General features: G+C 45.1%; 2 non-coding genes and 1 pseudogene across 2 annotated transcripts; all 3 read left to right on the top strand.

The window, feature by feature from the left end:
• Positions 1 to 3799: 3799 nt before the first annotated feature.
• LOC115469792 lies at positions 3800 to 3956 on the top strand. Its single transcript, XR_003942064.1, has one exon. It is a non-coding gene; the product is annotated as a U1 spliceosomal RNA (small nuclear RNA).
• Positions 3957 to 6372: 2416 nt separating this feature from the next.
• Positions 6373 to 6527, top strand: LOC115469791 (annotated as a pseudogene).
• A 353-nt stretch (positions 6528 to 6880) lies between these two features.
• Positions 6881 to 7046, top strand: LOC115469793. Its single transcript, XR_003942065.1, has one exon. It is a non-coding gene; the product is annotated as a U1 spliceosomal RNA (small nuclear RNA).
• The last annotated feature ends 6438 nt before the right edge of the window (positions 7047 to 13484 follow it).

The following is a 13484-nucleotide window of genomic DNA, read 5'->3' as shown; positions in this document are numbered from 1 at the left end:
GTAGAAATTGTTGCCCAGTATGTTGTCATGTGTCATTCTCCCATCAAAGCACCTGTCACGTATTTGACTTTTGTTTATAAATGAACACTGGCTGTGTTGGTACACATCTGTAGTTGCCAACCTTTGCATATTCAGCTGCTTGTATGTAACTTTTTGACAGCGTTAATATGAGAAACCCGGTTACAGTTTTATAAACTTTGTTCATTTGATCCATGTATGCTGTAAATGTGCTGATCTTTAAGATGAATGTAATAAACAGCTTACAAGAACAGTGTGTGTTGTCCAATTCTTTTTCAACAGTAATGTGAGGTATGAATCTGATTTTATATACAATTGCACATATCATTCAAACTTCAGTAACTAAGTTGAGTGAAGTGATTCAGGGTGGGTGGGAAGGAATGTGCTTTATGCATGTTCCATGATTTTGGCATGATGCAGAGACGTTGGGGAAATCCATGTGTCTATTCAGCCATGCATTGCTCACTGGTATTTAAACCTATCCCTAACAAGGCTAATTTTTCTCACATTCTGTTCTGTTTACAACAGTGTGTGTTTAGAGGTCTGCATGTTAAATTAGTCATGATTTAAAAAATTACAGCTAATAAAATTGATCATGTTGCATCATTTCCCGACTACCAACATTTCTCCCTCTCTCTTCCAGCTCCAGTCTTTGGTGTGATCCTGCATCCTCCCCCAATACAATTCAACATCTCCCCTCACTTGATTTCTCTTTCCCCCCCAGCCTACCTTAAAAGTGGTCTATTCGCCCCTGGCCATTTGTGCATTGCTGCCTCTGCCGAGGATCTATAGAACATCACCTTTAAGGTAGACCGGGGAGGGGGGGAATCAAACAAGCCCCTAGTAGGGGGAGGGAAGTGAGTTGCAGACCCTACAACAGAACTGGAGGGGCCACCGGTGGAAGCTGTGGTGGGGGCAGTGAACTCCAGCCACCACGTGAATAGTTTGGGGCTATTTACTAACAAGTTTGTGTCACTTTGGCATATATCGCTGTACTCTTGGTATAGCATATCTGGTATAGATGAAGCCCAATAGTAAAGGGATTTGGTGGGGGGAGAGGGAGGATAGATACTGAAAAACAGGAGAGATAATGGATATAAGGCTGGAAGGAGGGAGAGGTGCTGGACAATGGGAGAGAAGAAGGGAAGAGAGGTAGAGATGGATGTTGGGGGGGGGGGGGGGAAGAGATTATCAGTCCTTTAATTTTAAATTGATATGCAGCCCTAATATATACATAAAATGATATTTTTACCAGGAAGTATGACAGAGTGCACTAGCAGTTTTGCACACCTGCCAGGGAGCTTCTCCTGTAACATGCCAGGGTGAAGAGACTCTTGGAGACACAAATCTGCTACAGCCCGCTCCCCCACATAACCAGTGGAGAGGGATGGTATAGCTTGGATCATGTTCACTCTCCTTTTTCTGCAGTGTCCAGGATTTCTGTGTTAGGTATTGGCATGCGCAGACTCACCTGGCTGTGTGTCTGTGCCGAGATGACAAAGTGGAGGAGGTTGTGGACCTTATGAAGAAAAGGGCTAATACCATGAAGTTCCTCTCTTTGCCAATTCCTGTGACCACCACTTCTCAGAGGTTTTCTGAAGCTAAAGGAGAGCCTATTCAATTGTGTAGGTATACTCCAGCCCGCCGTTTGCAGGGGGCCCACTCCAGGCCTAGGCAGTAGAGACCCCAAAATGCTCCCCAGTCAAAGCAAGGGATGAACTTTTGATGGGCTCCAAGAGAGCATAGCTGCAATAAAATTGACCATGCCAGCTGGCTTTCCGGTAGGAGGGAGGCTAAATTTTTTCCATACAAGATGGCCCCTTGTAACTTCTGACTGGTGGGTTCTTCAACTAGTCTGGGGGGCTACACCCTAAATTGGCACCAGGTACCTCCAAATTGCTCACCAAGATCATCAAAGTTCAGCTCTCAGCACTAGGCCATGCTTGCAGAGGAATTCATCCCTTCTGTAGGCCCCTGCAGTTGAACCTGTACCACCAAGTTAAAAAAAAAGGGGGGGGGGTGTAAAGGGTCATGTTCTTGATAAATCACCTTTGAATGGTACAGCCAAAGTGATACTTTCTCTATCCCTTGTGGGCTATTGCGCTAACTTTTTGTACCTGGGGCACTGGAAGGTTTAGTGACTTGCCCAAAATCACAAGGCGCTGCATTAGGATTTGAACCCAGTTCCCCAAGTTCTGAGCCCACCGCACTATCCATTAGACTTCACTCCAGGGGAAGAAGGGAAGGGATTCTGTTACAAGTACTTCCTTATGCCCAAAAAGATGGGAGGATTTCATCCCATCCTAGACCTAAGGGCCCTGAACAAATATTTGGTCAAAGAAATGTTCAGGATGGTTTTGCTAGGCACCCTGATTCCCGTAATTCAGGCAAATGGTTGGTTATGTTATCTGGACTTAAATGATGCCTTGAGTCATATAGAGATACGACCATGTCACAGGAAGTATCTCAGACTTCGAGTGGGGAACCAACACTACAACTCCCAAAGTCCCACTCCCTTCCAATTCAGTGATTGGAGCCCTGATAGACACCGTTCATGCATTGCCCTTCCGGATAGGATGGAAGATGGAAGTTAGAAACCTTTATTGTAAAGAGTGGGTAAAGGAACAACTGACATGCCCATGTTTCACCCAGCAGGGCTGCTTCAGGGGCAATACAATACTAGTAAACATAAATACATATAAATCATATCGCAATCCAAATGTATCAGTGCATCTAAATAAATAATAAAACCTTATAAGTATCAAAATTAATTAGATAAATGTAATCACGTAATCAAATTAACATATACATGGAGGGGTAATTTCGATATGACATCTAAGTCCAACTTTGGACGTTTTGCTCAAAGCATTCAGAATTCCAGTGGTGAATATAGTGATTTTCAAAACAGCAAAATGTCTTTTTTTTTCCCGAAAATGGCCACTTGCTATGTGTTTTTGTGCACTGTGCATTTATTTTTTTGGTTAATTTTCGTTAAAAAAAAGTGTGAAAAACACACAAATTCAAGCCATTGAGATGTAGGAGGAGCCAGCATCTCAGCAGAGCAGTGGGGCATCCTAGGGGGCACTGCAGTGGGCTTCACATAAAAGTTCCCAGGTACACCGATAACCTCTTACATTGTATGGTGAGCCCTCAAAAACCTACAGTACCCACATATAGGTGGCACCTGCAGGCATAAGAGCTATTGTAGTGGTGTATAGTTGGGTACAGTAGGTTTTTGGTGAGCTAACACTTTCCACCACAAGTGTAATAGAGTGGATTATGGGCTGGAGTCCCCTTTTCCACAGATCACTGCACCTACCACAGGGCTCCTCCACTTTAAAACAGGTTTCAGCTCTGGGCTAGGAAGTGTAATAATTTCTGTGGGCTTTTACTTTTTCAGACTTTTGCCCTCTTTGCTTAACCCCATCCCAGCATGCAGTTAGGCAGCCATAGAGTCTTGGGCCCTGAACTTCCATCGTCAGGGTATCATTTCTATGGGTTTTTACTTCAGCTATTTATTTACTCCTTGCCAGGTATTTGCTCTCTTTGCTCAATCCCATCCTAGCATGCATGCATTTAGGTGTCCAGAAAGTCTTGGGCCCTGAACTTCCGCTGTCAGGGTATCACTCCTTCCTGTGCAGGAGAAGCAGCCCCTGCTGCGGCAAGTGAAGGGACCAGCTGCCGCAGGCCCTCTCCTGTGCTTTGGCCTTGCTGGGCCTGTGGCCACTGTGAGCCAAGGGTGCCCCAGCAGCGGGGGCCCTGGCACTTAGTTCTTTTCCTTTTTCATACCTGGCAGGGAAGATTGGTTCCAGAAGGTGGCGCACCCAGTGTGAGGCTTGGCCATTGCACTCAGGCTTTGCTGACCCCTGCAATTTCCCTATATGCGGGAAACTTGACTGCATAATTTGTGGTAATGGGGGACTGCATGCACACTTTCCACTGTTTCCTTCTTAGCTTTGCAGGTTTCAGCTCTGGGCTGGGGAGTGTAATAATTTCTGTGGACTTTTACTTTTCCAGACTTTTGCCCTGTTTACTTAAGTAGTAAATTTAATATGAATTGGAGAAAATTTTTCTTCACTCAACATGTAATTAAACTCTGGAATTCGTTGCCAGAGAATGCGGTAAAGGCAGTTAGCTTAGTGGGGTTTTAAAAGGGTCTGGAAGGATTCCTAAAGGAAAAGTCCATAGACCATTATTAAACTGACTTGGGAAAATCCACTGCTTATTTCTGGCATAAGTATATAAAATGTATTGAGCTTTTCTGGGATCTTGCCAGATATTTGTGACCTGGATTGGCCACTGTTGGAAACAGGATACTGGGCTTACTACTACTACTACTACTATTTAGCATTTCTATAGCGCTACAAGGCGTACGCAGCGCTGCACAAACATAGAAGAAAGACAGTCCCTGCTCAAAGAGCTTACAATCTAATAGACAAAAAAAAAAAAATAAAGTAAGCAAATCAAATCAATTAATGTGTACAGGAAGGAGGAGAGGAGGGTAGGTGGAGGCGAGTGGTTACAAGTGGTTATGAGTCAAAAACAATGTTAAAGAGGTGGGCTTTCAGTCTAGATTTAAAGGTGGCCAAGGATGGGGCAAGACGTAGGGGCTCAGGAAGTTTATTCCAGGCGTAGGGTGCAGCGAGACAGAAGGCGCGAAGTCTGGAGTTGGCAGTAGTGGAGAAGGGAACAGATAAGAAGGATTTATCCATGGAGCGGAGTGCACGGGAAGGGATATAGGGAAGGACGAGTGTGGAGAGATACTGGGGAGCAGCAGAGTGAGTACATTTATAGGTTAGTAGAAGAAGTTTGAACAGGATGCGAAAATGGATAGGGAGCCAGTGAAGCGACTTGAGGAGAGGGGTAGTATGAGTATAGCGACCCTGGCGGAAGACAAGACGGGGAGCAGAGTTTTGAACCGATTGGAGAGGGGAGAGGTGACTAAGTGGGAGGCCAGCAAGAAGTAGATTGCTGTAGTCTAAACGAGAGGTGACAAGGGTGTGGATGAGGGTTTTGGTAGAGTGCTCGGAAAGAAAGGGGCAGATTTTACGGATGTTGAAAGAAATGACAGGTCTTGGCGATCTGCTGGATATGAGCAGAGAAGGAGAGAGAAGAGTCAAAGATGACCCCAAGGTTTCGAGCTGAGGAGACAGGGAGAATGAGAGAGCCATCAACAGAAATAGAAAACGGGGGGAGTGGGGAGGTGGGTTTGGGGGGGAAAAATGAGAAGCTCGGTTTTGGTCATGTTTAATTTCAGGTGGCGTTGAGACATCCAGACAGCAATGTCAGACAAGCATGCTGAAACTTTGGTTTGGATGCAAGGTGAGATATCAGGGGTAGAAAGGTAGATTTGGGAGTCATCAGCATAGAGATGGTAGGAAAAGCCATGGGATGAGATTAATGAACCAAGGGAAGAAGTGTAGATAGAAAAGAGGAGGGGACCAAGAACAGAACCCTGAGGTACGCCGACAGGCAGAGGGATAGACGTAGAAGAGGATCCACCAGAGTGAACACTGAAGGTGCGGAGGGAGAGGTAGGAAGAGAACCAGGAAAGGACAGAGCCCTGGAATCCAAGTGAGGACAGGGTATCGAGGAGTATGCTGTGATCGACAGTGTCAAAAGCAGCAGAAAGATCAAGAAGAATGAGGATGGAATATTGACCTCTAGATTTAGCCAGTAATAGGTCATTGGAGACTTTAGTAAGCGCAGTTTCGGTGGAGTGGAGAGGGTGAAAACCAGATTGTAGTGGGTCAAGAATAGCATGTGAGGAGAGAAAATCAAGGCAGCGGTGGTGAACAGCACGCTCAAGTAATTTGGAGAGAAAAGGGAGGAGGGAGATGGGTCGGTAATTAGAGGGACAAGTAGGGTCGAGTGAAGGCTTCTTAAGGAGAGGTGTGACCACAGCATGTTTAAAGGCAGTAGGGACAGTTGCAGTGGAAACTGAGAGGTTGAGAATGTGACAGATAAAAGGAATAAGAGCAGGTGAGACGGCAATAAGAAGGTGGGTAGGAATGGGATCAGAGGAACAGGTGGTACATTTTGAGGAAGAAAGGAGAAGTGTAGTTTCCTCTATAGTAACTTGATGAATCTTTGGTCTCTCCCAGTATGGCAATACTTATGTACTTACCCTCATCCCAGCATGCGTTTAGGCGGCCTGAGAGTCTTCAGCCCTGAACATCCGCAGTCAAGGTATCGCTCCTTCTTGCGCAAGAGAAGCAGCTCGCACTGCAGCCAGTGCAGGGACTGGCTACTGCAGGCCCTCTCCTGTGCTTTGGCCTTGCTGGGTCTATGACCACTGTGAGCCAAGGATGCCCCGGCGATAGGGGCCCTGGCACCTAGTTCTTTTCTTTCTTCATACTTACCTGGCAAGGGAGATCCAGAAGGTGGCTCTCCCAGGGTGAGGCTTGGCCATTGCACTCAGGCTGTGCTGACCCCTGCAGTTTCCCACATGTGGGAATCTCGACTGCATTATTTCTGGTAGTGGGGGACTGCGTTCACACTTTTCCCTGTTTCCTTCTTAGCTCTGTTTAAAGGCAGGTTTCAGCTCTGGACCTGGGAGCGTACTAATTTCTATGGGTTTTTACTTTACCTATTTATTTACCCCTTTTCAGGTGATTGCCCTCTTTGCTTAACCCCATCCCAGCATGCATGCATTTTGGCGGTCAGAGAGTCTTGGGCCCTGAACTTCTGCCGTCAGGGTATCGCTCCTTCCTGTGCAGAAGATTCAGCCCCTGCTGCGGCCAGTGCAGGGACTAGCTGCTGCAGGCTCCATTGTGTGCTTTGGCCACGCTGGGCCTGTGGCCTTCAAGAGCCAAGGGTGCCCCGGTGGCAGAGGCCCTGGCACTTAGTTCTTTCTTTCTTCATACTTACCTGGCAGGGGAGATTGGTCCATCATCCAGAAGGTGGCATTCCCAGGGTTAGGCTTATCCATTGCACTCAGGCAGTGCTAACCACTGCAATTTGCCCATGTATATTATTATTCCCTTCCTCCCTTGTCCCATGGGAGGAGGGAAATACCTCAGCCTCGGGGGCTGGGAAAAATAAGAGACAGAAACAGACTTAGGTGTTTTGGCGTAACCAGCAATAAATCTTTATTGGTATATCCCTAAGTCAGATACAAAATAAATTATTCTCTCTCTGGAGCAGGTTGTCACAGAAAAGCGAGACGCAAAAGCTGGCTAACAAAATCTGCTCAGCTCACACCTCTCAGTGATCACACATATACTGTCATAAGTTCTGTTTCTCCCAAATCATGTGATTTCCCATAAACTAGAACCATTAGGTAGCCTTATACCATATATGGATTGGTCATGTATTCTATCAGTCTCTCCTGATATGTTTGCACATGCACAGTCAGTAGCTATTGGCTAGTCAGTTTTCAGTATAGCATGCAGTTAGTCACCGAGCAAAAAATTACATAGAACAATACCCTTGTGTCCCCTCACCCCAAATCTGAAACATTCTAGGCTCACTGTGTCCTCAGTCTGTTGTTCACCAAGGTTACATCATTATATCCAGTTTATATGAAAAGCCTAGTCTCAGCTCCAGCAAAGTCAGCAAAATGTGTATCCCTGAAGCAGTGGCGTAGGAAGGGGGGGGGGCGGTCCGCCCCGGGTGCACACCGCTGGGGGGTGTCGGCTCCACGCTGGTGCACTGCCCTCTCTGCCCCGGAACAGGTTGCTTCCTGTTCCAGGACAGAGAGAGCAGTGAACCAGCGCGGAGCCGACACACAACCAGCAACGTGCAGTCGGGGCGGATCGGCCCTCCCGCCCGTCCCTCGCCGCAGGTATGCGCTCTGGGGGGGGTATGCGCTCCGGGGGGGTGCGCTCCAGTGGGAGGAGGGTGTGCCGTGCTGCACCCGGGCGGGGGGGGTGCGCAGCGGCGACCCGCCCGAGTGTCAGCTTCCCTCACTATGGCTCTGCCCTGAAGTGTCTGTTCTCAGCTCCTGAGAAAGCAGTACTGTATATTACATGTGAGAACCAAATTGAGCAAAGTACAGGCCTTAGGCCTAGCCCTTAGGAACAGGCCTAACAGAGGAAAGAATATAACACCCACAAGTGGGAATCTCAACTGCATAATTTCTGGTAGTGGGGGACTGCGTTCGTGCTTTTCCCTGTTTCCTTCTTAGCTCTGTTTAAAGACAGGTTTCAGCTTTGGGCTGAAGAGTGTAATAATTTCTGTGGGCTTTTGTTTCCAGACTTTTGCCCTCTTTGCTTAACCGCATCCCAGCATGCATGTAGGCAGCCTGAGAGTCTTCGGACCTGGAAATCCACAGTCAGGGTATAGCTCCTGCCTGTGCAGAAAGAACAAGGGAATGAGAAAGAGTAAGAAAAGAGGGATATAAAGAATGAGGGAATGAGAACATGCCAAAAAGGAGGGAGAGAAAGAGCAAGGGAATGAGAAAGAGCTAAAAAGGAGAGAGAGAATGAGGAGAGAAAAATCCTTAAAGGAGGGATAGAAAGAGCGAGAGAATGAGAGAGCAAGAAAGGAGTGATACAATGAATGAGAGAAAGAGCCATAAAGGAGGGGTAGAAAGAATGAGGGAACAAGAAAGAGCAAGAAAGGAGAGATAGAAAGAATGAGGGAATGAGAAAGTGCCAAAAAGGAGGGATAGAAAGAACAAGGAAATGACAAAGAGCCAAAGAGGAGGAATAAAACATGAGGGAATGAGAACATGGAAAAAAGGAGGAATAGAAAGAATGAGGGAATGAGAAAGACTAAAAGGATGACTAAAGGGAACGAGGGAACGAAAAAGTGGAAAACAGGAGGAATAGAAAGAACAAAGGAACAAGAAAGAGCCAAAAAGGAGGAATAAAAAGAATGAGGGAACAAGAACATGGCAAAAAGGAGGAACAGAAAGAATGAGGGAACAAGAAAGTGTAAGAAAAGGAGGAAAAGAAAGAATGAGGGAATGAGAAAGAGCCAAAAAAAGGAATAGAACGCATTAGGGAATGAGAAAGAGCAAAGAAAAAGAAATAGAAAGAATGAGGGAACGTGAAAAAGCCAAGAAGGAGAAATAAAAGGAACGAGGGAATGAGAAAGTGACAAAAATGAGGAACAGAAAGAATGAGGGAAGGAGAAAGAGCCAAAAAGGAGGAATTAAAAAAAACAAGAGAAGGAGAAAGAGCCAAAAAGGAGTGAAAGAATGAGGGAACAAGAAAGTGCCAAAAAGGAAGAATAGAAAGAATGAGGGAAGGAGAAAATGGCAAAAAGGAGGAAGAATAAGAATGAAGGAATGAGAGAGAGCCAAAAAAGAGGAAAAGAATGATCAAGGTAATGAAAAAGTGGAAAAAGGAGGACTAGAAAACGAAGGAATGAGAAAGAGCTAAAAAGCAGGAACAAAAAGAATGAGGAAATGAGAAAGTGACAAAAAAGAGGAATAGAAAGAATGAGGGAAGGAGAAAGAGCCAAAAAGGAGAAATAAAAAGAATGAGGGAAAGAGAAAGTGGAATGAGGAAAAGAAAGAATGAGGGATTCAGAAAGCCAAGAAGGAAGAATAAAAAGAACAAGGTAATGAGAAAGTAGAAAATGGAGGAATAGAAAGAACAAGAGAATTAGAGCCAAAAAGGAGGGGAAAAAAGAACAAAGGAATGAGAAAGTGTCCAGAAGGAGCAATAGAAAGAACAAAGGAATGAGAAAGAGCCAAAATGGAGGAAAAAATAAATGAGGGAATGAGAAAATGGAAGCAGGGATAGAAGAATGAGGGACAAGAAAGAGCCAAAAAGGAGGACTGAAAAGAATGAGGGAATGAGTAAGTGTCCAGAAGGAGTAATAGAAAGAACAAGGGAATGAGAGAGAACCAAAAAGGAGGAATAAAAAGAATGAGTAAATGAGAAAGTGACAAAAAGAAGGAACAGAAAAGAATGAAAGAGAAAATGGAAAAAGGAGGAATAAAAAGAACAAGGGAATGAGAAAGAGCCAAAAAGAAGGGATAAATTGAATGAGGGATTTGGAAAATGGAAAGAACGAGGAATAGAAAGAACAAGGGAATTAGAGCCAAAAAGGAGGAATAAAAAGAACAAGGGAATGAGTAAGTGTCAAAAAGGAGCAACAGAAAGAACAAGAGAATGAGAAAGAGCCAAAAAGGAAGAATTAAAAGATGAGGAACAGAAAGAATATGGGAATAAGAAAGAGCCAAAAAGGAGGATTAGAAAGAAAGAGTGAATGAGAAAGAGCCAAAACAGAGGAATAGAAAGAACAAGGGACTAAGAAAGAGAAAAAAGGATGAATAAAAGGAACAAGGGAACAAAACATTGGCAAAAAGGAGGAATAGAAAGAAGGAATGACAAAGAAACAAAAAAGGGGAATAAAAAGAATGAGGGATCGAGAAAATGTGAAAAAGGAGGCATAGAAAGAATGAGGAAATGAGAAAGTGCAAAAAAGGAGGAATAAAAAGAACGCGGGAATAAGAAGAGCCGAAAAGGAGGAATAAAAAGAACAAGGGAAAGAGAAAGTGGAAAAAGGAGGAATATATAGAACAAGGGAATGAGCAAGCCCAAAAGGAGGTATAGAAAGAACAAGGGGATGAGAAAGTGCAAGATAGGAGGAATAGAAAGAATGAGGGAAGAAATCCAAAAAGCAGGTATAGAAACAATGAGGGAATGAGAAAGAGCCAAGACAGAGAATAGAAAGAACAAGGGAATGAGAAAGTACCAAAAAGGAAAAATAGAAAACAAAGAAATGAGAAAGAAGCAAAAAGGAGGAATAAAAAGAATGAGGGAACTTGAAAGTGGCAAAAAGGAGGAATAAAAAGAATGAGGGCACGAGAAAGTGGCAAAAAGGAGGAAGAAAAAGAATGAGGGAAGGAGAAACAGCCAAAAAAGAGGAATAAAATGAACAAGGGAATGAGAAAGAGCAAAAACAGAATAGAAAAAATGAGGTAATGAGAAAGAGCCAAGAAGGAGGAATAAAAGGAATGAGGGAACATGAAATAGGAACAAGGAGGAATAGAAACAACGAAGGAACGAGAAAGAGCAGAAAAGGAGGAATAAAAAGAAAGAGCAAATGAGAAAGTGACAAAAAGATGGAAAAGAAAGAATGAGAGAAACAAGAAAGAGTGAAAAAGGAGGAATAGAAAGAATGAGGGAACGAGAAACAGCCAAGAAGGAGCAACAAAAATACAAGGTAATGAGAAAGTGGAAAAAGGAGGAATAGAAAGAACAATGGAATTAGAAAGCCAAAAAGGAGAAATACAAAGAAGGGTATGAGAAAGAGCAAAAAAGGAGTGAAAGAATGAGAGAACAAGAAAGTGCCAAAAAGGAGGAATAGAATGAGGGCACGAGAAAGTGGCAAAAAGGAGGAAGAAAAAGAATGAGAGAACATGAAACAGCAAAAAAAAAAAAAAGAGGAATAGAATTAACAATGGAATCAGAAAGAGCAAAAAGGAGGAATAGAAAGAATGAGGGCACAAGAAAGTGGCAAAAAGGAAGAAGAAAAAGAATGAGGGAACATGAAACAGCAAAAAGAAAGAGGAATAGAATTAACAATGGAATCAGAAAGAGCAAAAAAGAGGAATAGAAAGAATGAGGGAACAAGAAACAGCCAAAAAAGAGGAATAGAATGAACAAGGGAATGAGAAAGAGCAAAAAGGAGGAATAGAAAGAATGAGGTAATGAGAAAATGCCAAGAACGAGGAATAAAAGGAATGAGGGAACGAGAAATTGGAAAACGCAGGAATAGAAAGAACAAAGTGTGATAAACACAGTGTCTGCCCTTACATGAGGAGACTGCCAGATGGCGCTTGCCTTCCGCAAACCGGGAAAATGCCCATTCTGGCCAGTAGAGGGAGCTCCAGAGAGATAGCTGGGGGGAGTGAGAAGAGGCTTCTAGGCCAGATCTTTCTGGAACCAGAGGGGCGAGGTTTCAAGAGGTGGGGAGGTTTATTGGACACCTCATTAGCAGCTTCCTCTCAGTAGAGGAAGGAGTTTTGCACGAGGGAGAGAAGATGGGAGCCTGGAGGCCTGAAGCCTGGACTGTGTGATCCCGGTGCTGTGGAGGAAGGACTGTGTGTCCGAGAAGCTGAAGCAGGCTGAAAGTCCTGGGGTAAGGGAAGACCCCAAAGTATAGAGGTTGGAACTGTGAAGGGTTTAAAAAGAACAAACAGCCGTGGGGTGGAGGATAGGACCGTAAGGTTAAGGTGAATAAAGTGTGTCCTATCCAGGGGAGGTGGCTGTTATACCCTGAGACCCAGATGTTCCCCCAGTAAATGGTCTCAGGGGAGTGAATCGCAGTCAAAGAAGAGTTGGAAAGCTAGGTTCCCAAAAGACTGTAACCTAGCTCTAATAAACTGAATTTACATGCAACCAGCTAATTTGCATATTTTTGCAAGCAGAGGAAGCTGTGCTATCTTCCAGAGAAGGGTGACCAGGGGGCCCCACCAGAAGAACTGGTAAGGTGGGTTGGTTACCAGGAGATACAGTGGGGAGGCCGGGCCCGGACTGAAGGTTAATGAAGAGGTCACCCTGAGGGAAAGGGGAGGCCCAAACATAGAGGCCCGAGTCAACGCAATCACAGAGAACTCTGGTTTCAAGGTGGTTCCCTGAGGCAAAGGGCTGGTGAGGCCAGGCAGGAGTCACTAGAGGGCTACTGCACACCGGAGAGCACCCCTGTGGGCTTACAAAAGGAACAAGAGAGCAGAAAAGGAGGAATAAAAAGAAAGAGCAAATGAGAAAGAGGGGCATAATCGAAAGGGGCATCCAAGTTTTCATGAGGGCGTCCTCGCAGGACAGCCCCATAAAGGGGCGGGGCAACCTGTATTATCGATAACACGGTCAGAGACGCCTAAATCAGCAAATTTAGGTCAACCTTAGAGATGGTCGTCCTTTCATCGTTTTTGAAATGGTCATCCCCGGTTTTCGGCGAAAATGGAAACCGAGGATGCCCATCTCAAAAATGACCAAATGCAAGCCCTTTGGTCTTGGGAGGAGCCAGCATTCATAGTGCACTTGTCCCCCTCACATGCCAGGACACCAATTGGGCACCCTAGGGGGCACTGCAATGGACTTCACAAATTGCTCCCAGCTGCATAGCTCCCTTACCTTGTGTGCTGAGCCCCCAAAACCCACTCCCCACAACTGTATACCACTACCATAGCCCTTATGGGTGAAGGGGGCACCTACATTTGCATACAATGGGTTTTGGGGGGGTTGGAGGGCTCAACATTTACCACCACAAGTGTAACAGGTAGGGGGGGCATGGGCCTGGGTCCGCCTGCCTGAAGTGCACTGCACCCACTAAAAACTGCTCCAGGGACCTGCATACTGCTATGATGGAGCTGGGTATGACATTTGAGGCTGGCATAGAGGCTGGCAAAAAATGTTTTTAAAGTTTTTTTTTTTTAGGGTGGGAGGAGGTTGGTGCCCACTGGAGGAGAGGGGAGGTCATCCCTGATTCCCTCCGGTGGTCATCTGGTCAGTTTGGGCACCTTTTCAAGGCTTGGTCATGAAAAAAAATGGACAAAGTAAAGT

Source organism: Microcaecilia unicolor, chromosome 4 (genome assembly GCF_901765095.1).
Source record: "Microcaecilia unicolor chromosome 4, aMicUni1.1, whole genome shotgun sequence".
Classification (NCBI taxonomy): Eukaryota; Metazoa; Chordata; class Amphibia; order Gymnophiona; family Siphonopidae; genus Microcaecilia; species Microcaecilia unicolor.
This window is presented reverse-complemented; position numbering and strand designations above follow the sequence as displayed.